General features: G+C 36.2%; 1 long non-coding RNA gene across 1 annotated transcript; it reads left to right on the plus strand.

Moving 5' to 3' along the window:
- The first annotated feature begins 5,247 nt into the window (after positions 1-5,247).
- Positions 5,248-6,278, plus strand: LOC310734802. Its single transcript, XR_014536144.1, has 2 exons — positions 5,248-5,496; positions 5,947-6,278. It is a non-coding gene; the product is annotated as an uncharacterized lncRNA (long non-coding RNA).
- Positions 6,279-19,775: the final 13,497 nt, after the last annotated feature.

Raw genomic sequence — 19,775 nt, forward strand, 5'->3', positions numbered from 1 at the left:
TTCTTACTTTCAAATTCTATCACTGATCAGGTTGTAAATTGTAAGATTGGAGCAATAGTATTGTCAGACCATGTGGCTGTGGAATTGGATATAGCTCTAAATATTGAAGCTGGTAGAAGGGGAAGATGGCGATTGAATACTGCATTATTGCAAGACGAGGAGTTTAGCAAATTGTTGGCTGAAGATCTGACCTCCTTTTTTAATTGAACGTGGAAAGCACTGATAGGTTGGCATCTGTATGGGAGGCCTCAAAGGCATACATTAGGGGAAACTGATTGCACGGGCAGCTAGAAAGAAGAATAAGGAAAGAGACTTGGTTAAGAACTTGGAAGCAACAATTTGTACCTTGGAGAAGGAGCTGGCTAGACACTACTCTAATAATTTATATCAGGATATTTGTAAATATAAATTTCAGTTACACGATGTATATAATAGAAAAGCCGAATATGCACTATTTAGGCTGTGGACCAGGTTTTATGAAGGCGGGGAAAAAGCAGGCAAGCTCCTGTCCAGACAATTGATGAAAGAAATTAATGAGGTCTTTCGTAATTTTTATGAACATTTATATACATCTTCAGGTGGTCTAGATGGAGAAGAACTGGAACAGTTCTTTTCTAATATAAAGTTACCTAAGTTAGATACATTGCAATCTGAGTCTCTAGACCTTCCTATTACTGAAGAGGAGGTCAAAGCTGCAATACCTCTATGAACTCTGGTAAGTCACCAGGGGCGGACGGGTTTCCAGCTGAATATTATAGGAAATATGTTGATATAGTGGCTCCAATCCTAAAAGAAGTCTATATAAAGGCGTTTGAGACTGGAGAATTGCCTGGTACTTTCATGGAGGCATTTATAACACTGATACCTAAGAAAGATAGGGCTGATCCGGCTAATCCGGCTGATCCGGCTAATTTTAGACCAGTAAGTCTTATCAATGTGGACTGTAAGGTGTTGGCGAGAATTTTGGCGTCACAGTTAGAGAAGGTTCTTCCGAGTATAATCTATAAGGACCAGGTGGGCTTCATTAAGGGAAGGTCATCAGCCGATAATGTGAGAAGGCTAATTCATCTAATGTGGCTAAATTCTTTAGAAAACACCCCGATCGTGGCTATATCCTTGGATGCAGAAAAGGCTTTCGACAGGGTTGAATGGGGCTTTTTGGCCGCAGCCTTGTCGAATTTTGGGCTTGGTCATATATATATAGGTCCTGGATTGGTTTATTATATAAGAATCCTAGAGCAGCAGTGATGACAAATGGCGTGACTTCCTCATTTTTTACAATTTCAAGAGGTACTCGTCAGGGATGTCCACTGTCTCTGTTATTAATCACGATGGTTTTGGACCCTTATGATCAGGGCAGACCCAAACATTATGGGAGTATGGGAGTAAGGGGGGGGGGGGGGGAAGCACAAGTTGATGTTATATGCGGATGATATTATGTTGTTATCTCGTGATCCTCTCAAATCTCTACCTCCATTAATGAGTGTTATACAATTATATTCAAGAGTGTCGGGATACAAAATAAATTGGGTGAAGTCTGAGGCTATGTCAATATCTAGAACCTGTCACTCCCATACAGTGACCCAATTTGGTTTTAAATGGGTTCCTAAAGGTATGACATACCTTGGGGTTAAACTAACACAGAACTTGGAGGATATAATGATGTTGAATTATTAGCCGCTGCTGTCAAAGATAAAGCACAATGTGGACAAGTGGGAACATCTGAAACTCTCTTTGTGGGGTAAAGTCAATGTTGTCAAAATGGTTATTGCTCCGCAGTTCAATTATATATCCATGATGATACCTGTTAACATTCCAGACCGTATCTTCAAAAGATATGACAAAATTATCAAGGACTTTTTATGGGATGGAAAAAGACTGAGGATTAGAATGAGTAAATTGACTTCCCCAAGGGATAAGGGGGGTCTTGCATTACCTGATGTGAGACTGTATAACCTTTCTTTTGAAATGGCCAAGCTGGCTAAGCATTGGGACAAGACAGATTCTGAGTTGGACTGGATCAAGATAGAACAGAAACTGGCCTCACCATTTCATCCCATTAACGTTCTTTCACAATGCTATGGAGCTAAATGGGACTCAAATCCAGTGACAATGCACTCAAGACATGTTTGGATGTTTGGACAAAATTCATAAACTGTGCAGGACATCACATTATAGTCAGTCGTATGCATCACTATGGAGGAATCCTAAAATTTGCATAGGTAAAGCAAGTGTGTTTTGGAAACAATGGCATCTTAAAGGGGTAACTGTGATTGGTGATCTGTATGAAAATGGTGTTTTTATGTCATACTCTGAATTGGTGGGAAAATATAATATTGGGGGTCAAGGAAATTTTTGGAAGTATCTGCAGATTAGACACTGTGTCAAGAGCAGATCTAATACAAGTAATAACCCTGTTTATACCTATCTTCAGTTGCCGCATGTAGTTCAGACTGCTTCTATGTGTTACAAATGCTTAATGTAAATGCAGATACCTGTGAGAACCTGAGGACTATTTGGCAAAAGGACTTGGCGATAGATATCCATGAAAACGATTGGCTGAACATTATATCTAATGTGGGTAAGAACATAAGGGAAGCTAGAGGGAGGTTCATTCATTACAAAGTAGTACATAGATATTATTATACACCATCCAGGCTTTACAGAATGGGTATAGCGGAAAATAATCTGTGCTGGAAATGTAAGGAAAAAGAGGGTACTTATTTGCATATGATTTGGGAATGGTCCTTAGTTCACCCATTTTGGTGTAAAATTCTGGGCGTATGGCAAGAGTGGATTGGATGTAACATACCTGTGGAACCACGACTATGCCTTCTGGGAGATAAATCGGTGGTACCCAACAAAGCAAAGAATGTGTTTACTCTAGTTAAGATTGGGGAGTTGGGGAGATTGCATAGTGAGGGAGGCATGAAGAAAACATGGGATCATTTCTGGCAACATATAAAAATAAGTGGGACTGATCAACAGCTGGTTAATTTTCATGTGCTTATAACTGTAATTGTAATTAACTACAATTGTATTCCACTGATAGTGACTAGTGGCTGAATGTGTAATAGCAAGGAGGATTATTAAATGCCGTGTTGATGTGAAGTTTGGACTGTTGAACAATAAAAAAGTTGAATTATAAAAAAAAAAAAAAAAAGCCCCACAGTTATGGAACAACCTTCCAATCAGTGTTCGGGAATCAGACACAGTCTCAGTGTTCAAGTCGCGGTTGAAAACCGCTATTTATTTAACTATTATTATATAACTATTTATTAACTATTTATTTAGTCAAGCATTTTATCAGTAGATTTTTTTCTTAGGTAAAGGGGCAGATCTGGAGGGAGCATGGATATAGAGTGTTTGGTGAACTGGGATATTTGTATGCTGTTGTCCCCTCACTCTCACACGTTCACTCAGGTTTGTTGACGGTGGTGTGGTGGGTCGTCTCTTATCCCAGAGATCCCTCATGTTGGTGTTACCTTCTGGTTCTCCCTTCCAGTTATGCTGCCATAGCGAGTCTTGCAGGAGTCCAAACTGCACAGTAATATTAACTTTCATACAACAATAAAGACACTTAATAATCCATATCCTTCTCTTCCTGTCACCCCTCCTCTCTCTCTCTCTCTCTCTCTCTCTCTCACACTCTCTCAAACTCTCTCACACTCTCCATTGTCTAGTTAAACATGCTCCTGAGGCTATATAAAGAAAATATAAAATATAAAGAAATAATTTTTTACATGTGTATTTACAGATTGAACCAAAAAATGTGGAATTTGTGGCAAAAATGTTTCAGGAAAAAAGAAAGTAAGTGCGGTTATATGCATATGAATACATGCACAAAAAGCATATACAGATCATACACCAACAGGCATGACCAAGATATTATATATATATATATATATATATATATATATATATATATATATATATATATATATATATATATATATATATATAAATATATAGATAAATATAAATATAAGTAAGTGCGGTTATATGCATATGAATACATGCACAAAAAGCATATACAAGATCATACACCAACAGGCATGACCAATATATATATATATATATATATATATATAGACAAGGACCTGGCTTGTGTATTAACAGACGGCATGTTCCTGTGGGGCAGTGCTGCATGTAGAGTGTGCAGCAACACCCATGTGCTACAAATGTCAAGATAGTACATTTTATTTGAATTGACTCATCACCATAAGCATTCTCCTTTGTTTTGTTATCAGTCCACATACAATGAGGGTATACATGGTTCAAAATTTTGTTCATGACTTTCTATATCACATGATTTTTCTGTATCAGATGACAGCAACCAATTGGCCAAAATGTCTTTGCCTGCATCAGACACCGCACCACGTTCAGGTTACTGTTTAGTTATTGACTGGTTGTATCAATGCACTAGTCATGATGACGTTTTATCATTTAGGTTATCTCTTACATTTATGTCTTGTGTTTAACTCAGCTGACCCAGACCTGTTAGTCAAGCCCACTGGATCTGCTGAAGGGTCTGCACTACAACAGGGTCATTTTTCTAATTCTTACATGCGTTCTGATTCAATATGAACATTTATCTAGTTTAGCATGCTGCAATAATGTTCAGATAATGTCAAAGCAGTGCCTAAGTTTAGTTTATTTGTTAGAAACAAGTATTGTTTGCTTAGAAACAAGTGTTGTTTAGCTTTCCACTTTGTTAACCTGTAATGTTGACATGGTTTCTGACTTATTTTGGAACCGAGGACACTGTTATATCCATGTTGGAGGCCATAGGAAAAACTTTGGCCTGTTGCTGTGAGGGAGAGACAGAGAAAGACAAGGAGGAAGAGAAGCATAAGCACAATGGAGAACGAAATAGGGAAGATGAGTAAAAAGTGGGAGTGCAGGAAAAAGAAAAGAAAGTGTACAAAGTTTTAGGGAGGCTAACAGCACAAGGAAAGACCTACCAGGTAGATGAAGATGAGTTGAGGAGGAGGGTCAAAGGAGAAAACATGTCTACAAACATGTTCCGAATGTTGATAAGGGTTTGTATTACATACATTTACATATAAAATGCAAAATAATTTATAATCGGTAGTGAAAAATTAAAAGGGCCACCAATTAAGAAGCATAAATATCTTCACTGTCATTTTTTTATGCAAGGTGCATGATCTTGGATTAGTAGTTATAGCAAATCATACACAGTTTGCCACAATGCCCCACATGGCTATTCACAGAATACTGTTATTTAGAAAACCCTGTTAATGTGCTTTGCATCTGTGACACTGTAATTGTTTATGCGTAGGTTGGCAAAAAAAAAGTTCCACCCAAAGTGCTTCAGCAGCCTAGAAAGGCAAAGACAAAGGTGACAATATTCAGCACTTTAACAGAGGGAGAGGCGGAAGATGTTACCAAGGGGTTTGGAATGGCACTGGCCAAACATGTGCCAAAAGACAAACTACTCTCAGGGATTCCTGAAGAGGACATCCCAGCAACACTGTAGGTTATCTCTTTATTTGGAATCATATCTTCTAATATATTGGTGGCTGTACCTCTATTTATTTTCTAAGAAAAAAATTACTATTTTGGAGTTAATTAAGATGAAACAATAAGCAATAAATATCTTGTTTAGTCTGACATCCGTATCTTTTGAAAAATAATGAGAAACCCATCTGCATCTGCTAAACATTTAAATACATTTTAAAGACTGGGCATCTTGGATGTCCAAAAGTTGCTTTTAAGGGCCAGATTTACTTAAAGTGTACAAACAGTGATTTACTTAGAGCTTTTACTTACCGTTTTATAAACCTTTTCAAAAAGTCAATTAATCAGCAAGAGAGTGAAAGTGTAATGTCGTTTGTGATTTAAAACAGACAACCGATAGCATATCGGTTAGCAGCTCTATATGTCGTTTAAGTAACATGAATATTGTGCTTTGTTTTTTGGCAGGAGGAGCATTGAACAAATGAAGATTAATCTACAAAACCTTGGCCCTAAATCAGAGCTGGATTTGGTCACTCACCGCTTTGGGCCTACAGCAGCAATGTTTTTATCCTTTTAAGCGGACTGTATGAGATAATCTGCTTCAGTAAGTGGCACATATACTTGGATCAGATTTGCAAATAAAAACAGAAAGGTTCTTGATCACAATTAGATTTTTATTTTATTTTAGACACAAAATACAATGTTTTTTGTTTTATTATTGGCTGATTGACAATATGTACAATGTTCAAAATGTTCAAAAACATGCACTTTAATAAAACGTTTCTCTTAACCCTTAATTGATTTTGTTTTTTTGGACACTGTTAGCTTTGTGTTTTCTATTTGACTTAACAGGAAAACTAAATGTGACATCTGTCATTGTTTCTGGGGTTTTTCTGTCTGTCTATCTTTTTCTGTTTGCAAACAGTGGACGTATTTTAAGTGACTTGTCTGCATCACAAAGTCTCCCAAATCCTTTAATGTTCATACTTTCTTTTTTAGTTTGCACTTCTAGTTCATTCACTTTTTGGGCAATATCCTCAGGAATGTTCTCCCACGTCTGTAGAACCTTTAATACCCTTTCCAATTTTGTGATAGTGGTGTGATGCCTAATTTAATCTAGCCTTTCATTCTCAATTTCATTGTGTATCAGCTCTCCTGAAATGTTCATAGCACTATTTGACTTTGTCTCAGTCACCTCATTGAAAACTCCCTTAGCTTGCAGAAGACAAGCACATTTGTTATAAAATGAGAAGGTGCAGCAGTCACATATGCTTGTCATGATACATGGTTTTGATGCTGCTCTTCCAAATAAGCTTTCTACAGTTTTTTGAGGCTTTGCAGAAATGCTATACTTATGCCTCAGAATCAACATACTGGCATGGGCCTGCAGTTGTGTGTCCAAATCAGGAAAAGTCTCTTGACTAGCACAAGTGAAAAGGCTTACTAAAAAGAGATGCTTGCATGTTTGTTTCCTTGTACCAGCTACACAACTAAAGAACTAGAGCTGGATCAGACTGAATAGCCTTCCTGTATTTCTTAGTGAAATTATGGTTATGAGTATAAAATGTAATATTTAAATAAAAACAATCAATTTTCTTTTTTTATAAAAGAAAATCAGATTTCTTTCAAACCATTGTTTGTCATCACTTTTTGCGATGAATATTTTCACTTTCAATGGTTTAGTTAATAATGCTTATAAATATGAAAAGTCTTCACAATTTCACAATAACTTGTAAAAGGTTTACATTTAGTCTACCTATTCATTTCATATTTATAAGGGAAAATTCATTGTTATGTCAAAACATGGTATATCATGAAACCTTTTTCGTTCATTGATTGCACTTTTAACAATTCTTCGTGAAATGATGCTTTTGAATATGAAAATTCATATTTTCACAATAACCTGTAAAAACTTGGTTTTGCAGGATCGGTGATATAAACTGCAAATGAAAAGATAATAACAAAACAAAAACAACAGATTTCATTTCATTTGCCACCGGCTTGCTCATCAGGGACAAACTTACTTATAAAGAACATATTCACTTTTAATCACCACATTATCTGTGTAAAGCTGCTTTGAGACAGTGTTCATTGTTAAAAGCTCTATACAAATAAAAATGAATTGAATTGAATATAATCCTTCATCATTACCACTCCAATCGAGGCCTTTATGGCCTTTCTTACCATCGTCATCAAACATGGCAACATACAAAGTACAATTACAACAATCAATACAAAAATCAATCCTAAAACAAAGTAGTGTTCAACACTCGTAAACAAATTCTTAATCTTCTCCAAAAACTTTGTCAGCAGTTATTTCACGTTCTTCAAGACATCATGAGAAAATTGTTTCTCAGTGCTTGTTCAATACGTCTATAAGCAGTACAATCAGGTATACGTAGCAGTTTCTTCTCTCTAAATGATGTGTTCAAAGACAATAAGGAAAATTCGTAGTGTAATTACAACTATGCACATATAGTTATAGAATTAAGACCTAGAGCAGGTATCAGGGTAAGCTAAACAAAACAGTCGAGTGAGTCAGACCCCGGAAGTGGCCTCCTTTCTACTATAAAAAAAAGGATCTTTACATGGGCTCTCAACTATTTCAGCCCTGAATACTCACTTAGGTAGGCTTCTTAGGCCAACAGACCAATTAGTGCAAAGATTAAGGGGGTGCTGTTTTAATCCTGCTTGTATGTATCCACTATGGCTGATAATCAGTCATAACTTCAGTTCTGGTTACAGCTGAAGTTATGACTGATTATCAGCCACAGTGGATACATGCAAGCAGGATCAAAACAGCACCCCCTTAATATGTGCACTAATTGGTCGCTGGATCCAGACACTTCGACTCACCGACCTTGGTAGGCTTCAGACTTCGTATCAGGACCTGCTGATTAGGCAAAAAAAAAGGTGTGTTGGTGTTTCTGTGGGCAGAGGAAGAGTTAGTGAGACATCAGCACTAATAGAATTACATTTTTGAACCAGGGCAGAAACGTAGTTGTCCACCATCATTTCCAGGTTACCTAAGGAAGAAATGCCAGTGCGTTCCCTGACCCATGGGGTCGGGAAAGGTCGGCCCATTAGAATTTTGAAAGAATGTGTGAAATCTATCTGTAGGTGTTGGAATGGTTGCTCAGGAAAAGTAAGCACATCATGTCGTACAGGTCAATTTATGATAGTTTTGGCACAAGTCAATCATGAATCCAACACTAGCTTGGTTGTTTTAGCTACGTCAGCAAGACAGTATATCAAGTTTATAGCCTGTATGACTTTAGCTATGCTAATGTGTAACATCCCATGGTAATGCTGCACCAACACTATTAAAGCTAGTTTAGGCAGAGCAATTTTTCCATCTACATGTCTAATGATACCAGCAGAATCTGATTTACATAGTTTTGAAGCCCAATACTTTATGTCCTCATCAGTAGGTTGACTCTGAAGTATTTTTTAGGCCAATATCTGGTATATTGGAGATATGTGTAATCATTGGGAACTCAGGATTTGTATGTACTGTGTCCAAATCTACTGGTTGTTTTGCTGCTTCCGTAGCTACTTTATCCGTGTTTCCCCGAATTTCCTCTGAATCACCTGCGGCATGTCCTTTAACCTTAACTATGGCCACTTTCAGGGAGTTGAACAGCATTTAGGGATTAAATTGCCTATGAGATTAAAATGTGGTATGGGCTTTCCATCAGCTGTTTTAAAGTGTCTTTGCTTCCATGTTTCGGCAAAATCATGCACAACACCATAAGCATACTTAGAATCAGTGTATATATTAGCTACTTTACCTTCAGACAACTGACATGCTCTTGTAAGTGCAACCAACTCTGCAGCTTGTGCAGATGTGTATGGTAATGGTTTATCTTAAACTATTTTATCAGGTAATCTTACAACCGCATATCCACATAAATACACATCAGAGGGTTTGAACACGATCCATCTACATATAGGCAATCCCCCTCTTCCAGGCCGTATCTAAAAGATCGGGCTTACAAGAGGTCTCTTGTTCAATGTGTTTAAGGCAATAGTGTGTTTCGTCAAAACCATCTAAGTCAATAAAGTCTAGCAGATCATGCAGCACTACTACAGCTGAATGCGGCTGAGAAGAAGGCTTAATGGTTACGTTTTCTGTCGCCAAACTTGATCATTTCACGTTTATCATTGAATTTTTGCACTTTTTAACAGTTTTTAATTAAATGGTGCTTATGAATATGAAAGTTTGTATTTTCACAATAACTATCAAATTTTTTATGAAAAGTCATATTTTTGTCAAAACGTGATTTGTACTTTTTTGTTTTTCCTTCACTTATGGCACTTTTTGAAGGTTTTCCATGATCATATGATTTATATTTTTACAATTACTCAATTTTCATGGTAAAGGTTAACATATTATTTTTTATGAAATTATGATTCATGAAAATTCATATTTTTCTAAAAACTCTAATATTTATCTGAAAATGTCACATTCTGGTCATAAAATAATTTGCTATACCATATTTCATTATAAACATGTAAATTTGTCATGGGCATGTGCCTGCTTTATGTGGAAATACGCTTGAGTTGAAAAATCGCTTTCTCCTCGTCCTAGAAGGCTAAAACTTGCAAACTCGCATTTTCAGCAGCTAAGAAGCTCATTCTTGACAGCATGTAGAATAATTTGCCAAATATGTGTTGTTGGTTCGGGTTTTTTTTATTAATTATGACTTTCTAACCCTTTTTTTTTGCATTAACTAATATATTAATATCAAAAATTTTAGATTTTGGTCGTTTTTCTTTTCCTTCTGTTTTTTTTTATATACATTTTCATGAAATTACATTTATTAATATGTAAATTTATATTTTCATAATTTTCATATTTTTTCTATAAACGCATATTTTTGTCAAATCGTGATTTGTCATGTCACCTTTGTTGTTCACTTATTGCAATTTTTAAAGTTTGTTTTATATAAAAATAAACTATGATTTTGAATATAATAAATCAATAACTCTTTTATACATGAAAGGGTTATTTATGTCCAAAAATAAATTGTCAGTTTATTGTTTTTTGTTCTTATTGCAATATTTAATGATTTTCTATTAAATTATAATTATCAAAATTCATGTTTTAAAAATATTTTTTCTTTTATGTAATATCAATTCTTTTTTTACCTTTATTTATGATATTATGCTTATGAATACATTTTTAATTTTTGAAATAAATATCTATTTTTTTAAAGAAAAAAGGCATATTTTTGTCTAACAATAATTTCTCATGACACATTTTTCATTTACTTATTACACATTTGAACAGTTTTTAATGAAATTTTGCTTATGAATATAAAAATTCATATTTTGCCAATAACAGTCATATTCTTATAAAAAAAAAGTCATATTGTTTTCAAACCACTGTTTGTCATGTAAAATTCTTCATTTACATCTTGCACTTAAGTTTTTTGACATTAACTTGACATAAATCTGACTTAAAAAGCTGAAAATTCACATTATCACAACAACAATTTTTTTATGGTAAAGGATATTATTTTATAATATTATGATTGTGAATATGAAATGTAATATTTTATTTACATTTTTTTTATAAAAATTCAAACCATTGTTTGTCATCACGTTTTGCGTAGAATTTTTGCACTTTGAATGTTTTTTAGTTAAATGATGCTTATGAATATGAAGTGAAATTTTTCACAACAACTTGTAAAAAACTTGATTTTTCATATCACATTATACAATACATATTTGCACTTTTTAACAGTTTTTCGTGAAATTATTTGTATGAATATGAAAATGTATATTTTACCAATTCCATCCATCCATCCATCTTCTCCCGCTTATCCGATGCCGGGTCGCGGGGGCAGCAGTCTAAGCAAGGATGCCCAGACTTCCCTCTCCCTAGACACTTCTTCCAGCTCTTCCGGGGGGACACCAGGGCGTTCCCAGGCCAGCCGGGAGACATAGTCTCCCCAGCGTGTCCTAGGTCTTCCCCGGGGTCTCCTCCCAGTGGGACGCGCCCGGAACACCTTCCCAGGAAGGCGTCCAGGAGGCATCCGGAACAGATGCCCGAGCCACCTCAGCTGACCCCTCTCGATGTGGAGGAGCAGCGGATCTACTCTGAGCTCCTCCCGAGTGACTGAGCTTCTCACCCTATCTCTAAGGGATCGCCCAGCCACCCTGCGGAGAAAGCACATTTCGGCCGCCTGTATCTGGGATCTTGTCCTTTCGGTCATGACCCAGAGCTCATGACCATAGGTGAGAGTAGGAACGTAGATTGACCGGTAAATCGAGAGTTTCGCCTTGCGGCTCAGCTCCTTCTTCACCACGACAGACCGGTACATCGACCGCATTACTGCAGAAGCTGCACCGATCCGTCTGTCAATCTCCCGTTCCACCCTTCCCTCACTCGTGAACAAAACCCCAATATACTTAAACTCCTCCACTTGCGGCAGGAACTCCCCACCAACCTGAAGTGGGCAAGCCACCCTTTTCCGACTGAGGACCATGGCCTCGGATTTGGAGGTGCTGATTCTCATCCCAGCCGCTTCACACTCAGCTGCAAACCGTCCCAGTGCATGCTGAAGGCCCTGGTCTGATGAAGCCAACACGACAACATCATCTGCAAAGAGCAAAGACGAAATCGTGTCGTCACCAAACCGGACACCCTCCGACCCCTGGCTGCGCCTAGAAATTCTGTCCATAAAAATTATAAATAGAACCGGTGACAAAGGGCAGCCCTGCCGGAGTCCAACATGCACCGGGAACAAGTCTGACTTACTGCCGGCAATGCGAACCAAGCTCCCGCTTCGGTCATACAGGGACCGGACAGCCCTTAGTAAAGGGCCCCCTATCCCATACTCCCGGAGCACAATCCACAGGCCGCCGCGAGGGACACAGTCAAATGCCTTTTCCAAATCCACAAAGCACATGTGGACTGGTTGGGCAAACTCCAATGAACCCTCCTGCACCCTGTAGAGGGTATAGAGCTGGTCCAGTGTTCCACGGCCTGGACGAAAACCACATTGTTCCTCCTGAATCCGAGGTTCTACTATCGGCCGTATTCTCCTCTCCAGTACCCTGGCATAGACTTTCCCAGGTAGGCTGAGAAGTGTGATCCCCCTATAGTTGGAACACACCCTCCGGTCCCCCTTCTTAAAAAGAGGGACCACCACCCCGGTCTGCCATTCCAGAGGCACTGTCCCCGATCGCCACGCGATGCCGCAGAGGCGTGTCAGCCAAGACAGCCCCACAACATCCAGAGACTTGAGGTACTCAGGGCGGATCTCATCCACCCCCCGGTGCCTTGCCACCGAGGAGTTTCTTTACTACCTCGGTGACTTCAGCTTGGGTGATGGACGAGTCCGCCTCTGAGCCCTCAGCCTCCGCTTCCTCAATGGAAGACGTGACGGCGGGATTGAGGAGATCCTCGAAGTATTCCTTCCACCGTCCAACGACATCCCCAGTTGAGGTCAACAGCTCCCCACCTCTACTGTAAACAGCATTGGTGGGGCACTGCTTTCCCCTCCTGAGGCGCCGGACGGTTTGCCAGAATCTCTTCGAGGCCAGCCGATAGTCCTTCTCCATGGCCTCACCGAACTCCTCCCAGGCCCGAGTTTTTGCCTCGATAACCACCCGGGCTGCAGTTCGCTTGGCCTGCCGGTACCCGTCAGCTGCCTCAGGAGTCCCACAAGCCAACCAGGCCCGGTAGGACTCCTTCTTCAGCTTGACGGCATTCCTTACTTTCGGTTTCCACCACCGGGTTCGGGGATTGCCGCCTCGACAGGCACCGGAGACCTTACTGCCACAGCTCCGAGCGGCCGCTTCGACAATGGAGGTGGAGAACATGGTCCACTCGGACTCAATATCTCCGGCCTCCCTCGGGATCTGGTCAAAGCGCCGCCGGAGGTGGGAGTTGAAGATCTCTCTGACAGGAGGCTCGGCCAAACGTTCCCAGCAGACCCTCACAGTACGCTTGGGTCTGCCGAGTCTGTCCAGCTTCCTCCCCCGCCATCGGATCCAACTCACCACCAGGTGGTGATTAGTTGACAGCTCCGCCCCTCTCTTTACCCGAGTGTCCAAGACATACGGCCGCAGGTCAGATGAAACGACCACAAAGTCGATCATCGACCTACGGCCTAGGGTGTCCTGGTGCCACGTGTACTGATGGACACCCTTATGCTTGAACATGGTGTTCGTTATGGACAAACTGTAACTAGCACAGAAGTCCAATAACTGAACACCGCTCGGGTTCAGATCAGGGGGGCCGTTCCTCCCAATCACGCCCCTCCAGGTGTCACTGTCGCTGCCCACGTGTGCATTAAAGTCTCCCAGTAGAATGACGGAGTCCCCAGTCGGAGCACTGTCCAGCACCCCTCCCAGAGACCCCAAGAAGGCCGGGTACTCTATACTGCCGTTTGGCCCGTAGGCACACACGACAGTGAGAGACCTATCCTACCCGTAGTCGCAGGGAAACGACCCTCTCGTTCACCGGGGTAAACTCCAACACATGGCGGCTGAGCTGGGGGGCTATAAGCAAACCCACACCAGCCCGACGCCTTTCACCATGTGCAGCTCCAGAGTTGTAAAGAGTCCATCCTCTCTCGAGGAGTGTGGTTCCAGAGCCCAGGCCGTGCGTAGAGGTGATCCCGACTATCTCTAGTCGGAACCTCTCAACCTCACGCACAATCTCAGGCTCCTTCCCCGCCAGCGAGGTGACATTCCACGTCCCTAGAGCTAGCTTCCGTGTCCAGGGATCGGGTTGTCGAGGCCTCCGCCTTCGACTGCTGCCCGATCCTCTTAGCACCGGCCCCTTACGGTCCCTCCTGCAGGTGGTGAGCCCACTGGAAGGCGGCCCCACGTCGCTCCTTATGGCTGAGCCCGGCCGGATATTTTACCAATTCATTTATTATTTTTATTTAAAAAAGTTATATTTTTTTCTTAGATGATGTTTTTTAATATACGGTTTTTGCTTGCATATCGCACTTTTTAAAGTTTTTTAATTAAATGATGCTCATAAATATGAAAATTCATATTTCCACAATATCACATTTTCAATAAAAATTTCATATTTTGTCAAAACATGATTTGCATGGGCACCTTTTTGTTTCTTAATGGCAATTTTTTTTAAAGGTTTTCCATAAACATATGCTTCTGAATATGAAAATTCATATTTTAATAATGATGATCATATTTTATGTAAAAAGCCATATTGTTGGCAAACCATGGTTTGTCAAGTAAAAATGTTTATGTTCACGGATTGCACTTTTTGACAGGTTTTCATTTAATTATGCTTATGAATAAGAAAATTAATATTTTTACAATCAAAGTTTTTATGAAAAACTTAATATTTCTGTCTCAGTATATTTTGTCATGTCACTTATTCGTGTACTTATTGAATTTCCTTTAAAAGTTTTGAATGAAATTATCCTAATGAATATGAAAATTCATACTTTCACAATAACTCATTTTTTTATGATAAAGGTTATTTTTTTTATGAAATTACATTTATGAACATGAAATTTAATATTTTAATTAAAACCATTTTGTATAAAAAAGAAATTTAAACCATTGCGTTTCATTTGAGTTAAATGATACTTATGAATATGAAAATTCATATTTTCACAATATCTCATATTTTTATAAAAAAGTTAGCGATTTTTTTAATGAAATTATGGTTATGAATATGAAATGTAATATTTTTATTAAAGCAATCATTTTTTATAAAAGAACGTCAGATTTTTTTAAAACCATTGCTTGTCATATCACTTTTTGCAATGATTATTTGCACTTTCAACAGTTTTTAGTGAAATAATGCTTTTGAATATGAAAAGTCATAATTTCACAATATCTTGTAAAAGCCCGATTTGACCATGGTTTTTATTGTAAGATTTTTGCCTACATATTGCACTGTTAAACTGTTTTATTTTTTTTATACTAAATAATGCTTATAAAAAATAAAATTCTTATTTTTACAATATCTATCACATATCACACGCAATGAAAAAGTAATATTCGTGTCAAAACATGATTTGTATGGTCACTTTTTTGATTTGTATTCACTTATGGCACTTTTTTAAAGGTTTTCCATGATCATATGATTTATATTTTCACAATTACTCATATTTTAATGGTAATTAATAACATACATTTTAGAAAATGTTATATTTTAATAAAAAACATAACCTCTTTTATTTAAAAAGTCGTTTTTTTCCAACCCATTGTTTGACCACGTTTCGCACTGAATCTTTGCACTTTTAATGGTTTTTAGCTAAATGATGCTAATGAATATGAAAAGTCACATTTTTCACAATACATTTTAAAAACTTCATCTGTCATATCACGTTTCTTTATTAAATTATTTCCCTTTTTTTTAAACAGTTTTTTATTCATTTATACCTTTGTATAAAAAATCATATTTTACTAATTTATATCATATTCATATGAAAAAAGTCATATTTTTGCCAAACATGGTTATCATGAAACCTTACAAATTAATTGCATATTTATGTAAAATGTCATCATTCTGTCAAACCATGGTTTTTCATGTAAAAGTTTTCATTTACGTATTGCACTTTTAACAATTTTTTTGTGAAATGATGCTTATGATTATAAGTTGTAAAAACGATATCATTTCACGTTTTTCATTGAATTTTGCACTTTTTACAGGTTTTCATTAAATTATTCTTATAAATAGGAGAATTAATAATTTTTACCGGTTTTTCATTAAAAGATGCTTATGAATATGAAAATTCATATTTTTACAATAACAATCATATTTTTAATGAAAAAAAGTCATTTTTGTCAAAACTTGATTTGTATGGTCACTATTTTGTTTTTTTATTTACTTATTGCACTTTTTTAAAGGTTTTCCAAGATCATATGATTTATATTTTCTCACTTATGTTATGAGATTATGAATTATTATTATTAGGTTGTAAGGAGCTATCTCTTTCCTCTGTCGCCTGGACAGATTCCCTGAATTCAGCCTTTCCTCTCGATCTCTGCTCTCCTGCAAGTACTTGGGTAAGTTTAAGTGAAACACACGAGTCAGCTTTCAGAGAGAAGTTCCAAAGCTTTATTGTGTCACACACGAATATATATCACAGATAAAAGGTGAGAGGGAGGTCAGTGTGGGTGCGAATAGAGGAACGGCGCAAAAGAAGAACTGTCTAGGGTGTATGTGCAGAACAGCACATACCAAAAGGCAACAGTCTAGGAATGCAAAAATATATAAAAGATATAAAATAATTCTCACATAGGTTAACGTATTTTTTATGAAATTATGATTATGAAAATGAAAATGAATGTTTGAAATAACTATAATATTTATATGAAAAATGTCATATTTTAATCAGAAAATGTTTTGTTTTATCATTTTTCTTCATAAACATGTAAAATTCTCATGGGGAAATGAATGCTATTTGTGCAAATACGCTTGGTTCGAAAAACCGTGTTGTATATTTGTCGTCTTGGTGAGGTGTAGTTGTCGGCTGGAAGGACTCTCCTTAGACACCGTATTTCGTGTAAATAATGATTTTTATTTAGCACAGAAATATAGCATCTTTACAGGCCTTCCGGTCAAGCCTGGAGTCACCACGCTCTGATTCAAAGTCTGACTCCAGATCCATGCTTACACACACATTAAATGCTTGCCCGTTTCCTGGGTCCACCTCTTAATGTAAATGAGATGCATATGAGCTTACTGTGCAATAATGTTGAACGTAAAGAGAAGCCTGCCTTTGCCCTGACTGAAGTGTCCAGATGTTTCCAGGGCTCACATTCCCAGATCATAAAACATAAAGCGCATCCCGTTTTCCTGTACCTCGAAGTATATGGCGAACGGGTAAGAGGTCGCCTCCCAAGAAGATATACATCCTGGACCACATTCCATATTTGTTTTAAGAACATTATCTCAACACTGGTGAGAGCGCGTATCTCTCACCAGTCTTAAGATAACATTTAAAGTCCACTCCTACACTTTTGTTTACAGAGAACCATCTGTCCAGGCGGTTCAGTAATTAACTTTGGCCTCTCCAGGAATGTCACCATTGCAGAATAATATGAATTTAGGCCTTTTGATATTACACATTTAAGATACTATACATTTAAGATACTACAACCGCTTTCACTTCATCCTAGAAGCCTGAGACTTGCAGAATCGCATTTTGAGCGCGTTAGAAAATTCTAGACAGCACGTAGAAGGCTTTGCCAAATATGTTAATTATGACTTTCCAACCCATTTTCATTCACTTTTTGCAGTTTTCAATAGTTTTTTATTAAATTAAGATTATGAAAATGAAAATTATGTTTGAAATAACTAAAATATTTATAGAAAAAAATGTCATTTTGATCAGAAAATTTTATTTTTCTCAAACCATGTTTTTTTATGTAAGTTTCTCGCTTACATTTTGCACTTTTTAATGGTTTAATTCATATTTTCACAATAACTATCACATTGTTTATGAAAAAGTCACATTTTTGTCAAAATGTAAAATTTTTGTTTTTCATTCACTTATGGCACTTTTTTAAAGGTTTTCCATGATCATATGATTTATATTTTCACAATTACTCATATTTTTATGGTAAAGGTTAACGTGTTTTTTATGAAATTATGATTATGATTTGGAAATTATGTATTTTAATAAAAATAATATCTTTTATTAAAAAAATCATTTTTAAACCATTGTTTCTCCTCTGTGTTGAAGCTTTGAACTTTTAATGGTTTTTAGTTAAATGATGCTAATGAAAAGTCATATTTTTCACAATTAATTTTACAAACTTGATTTGTCATATCATGTTATTTTATTGAATTATTTTACTTTTTAAACAGTTTTTCATAAAATTTTATCCTTTGTAAATAAAAAATATATTTTACCAATTTTTTTCATATTCATATGAAAATACTTATATTTTTGCCAAACATGGTTTCTATGAAAATATGCTTCTGTATGAAAATATATATTTTACTAATTAATTTCATATTTATTTAAAACGTCATAATTTTGTTAACCCATGGTTTGTCATGTGAACGTTTTTCGTTTATGTATTGCACTTTTTAATGGTTTTTAATGAAATTATGCTTATGAATAAAAAAATTCATATTTTTTACAATAACATTTTTTTATGAAAAAGTTAACGTTTTTTATGAAATTATGGTAATATTTCAATAAAAACAATATATTTTTTTATAAAACAAAGTCAGATTTGTTTCAAACCATTGTCATAAAAGTTTTTGCGATGAACATTTGCACTTTTTAATGCTTTTTAGTTAAATGATGCTTATGAATATGAAGTCATAATTTCACAGTTTTTCATTAAATTGATCCATTCAAAATGAAAATGTATATTTTACCAATTCATTTCATATTTATATGAGAACAGAGATAATGTCAAAACGGTTTATCATTAAATCTTTTTTGTTCACTTATTGCACTTTTAACGATTTGTTTGTGAAATTGTGCTTATGAATATGAACTTTAAAATTTTCACAATAACTTGTAAAAACTTTTCATTTCACGTTTTCATTGAATTTTTGCACTTTTTAATAGTTTGTCATGAAATTATTCTGATGAATATGACAATTTATAATTGTACAAATTAATTTCAGTTTTTTTTTAAGTTATATTTTCTCAGACCATGGTTGTTAATGTAAGTTTTTTTGCATGTATATTGCACTTTTTACCGTTTTTAATTAAATTATGCTTATAAATATGAAAATTCATATTTTGACAATAACTATCACATTTTTAATGAAAATGTCATTTTTTTGTCAAAATATAATTTGTATGGTCACTTTTTAGTTTCTTAGTTTAGTTTCTTAATGAAAAATTTTTAACGGTTTTCCGTGAACATATGCTTCTGAATATGAAAATTAACATGTTCATAATGACAATTATATGTTGTCATATCACTTTTTGCGTAGAATATTTGCATTTTAATGTTTTTTAGTAAATGATGCTATGAAATATAAAAGTCATATTTTTCTATCAATAAATTTTAAAAACTTGATTTGTCTTTAAATTATTCCATTATGTATAAAAAAAAAATCATATTTGACCAATTTATTTCATATTGATATGAAAAAAGTCATATTTTTGCCAAACATGTTTATCATGAAAATTTTTCGTTCACCTATTGCTTTAATAATGGTTTTCCATGAAAATATGCTTCTGTATATGAAAATTTATATTTTAATATTTAATTGCATATTGATGTAAAATGTCATAATTTTGTCAAACCATGGTTTGTCGTGAAAGTTTTTTGTTTACGTATTGCACTTTTTAATGGCCTTTAATGAAATGATGCTA

The sequence above is a fragment of the Silurus aristotelis genome (assembly GCF_946808225.1).
Source record: "Silurus aristotelis genome assembly, chromosome: 12".
NCBI lineage: Eukaryota > Metazoa > Chordata > Actinopteri > Siluriformes > Siluridae > Silurus > Silurus aristotelis.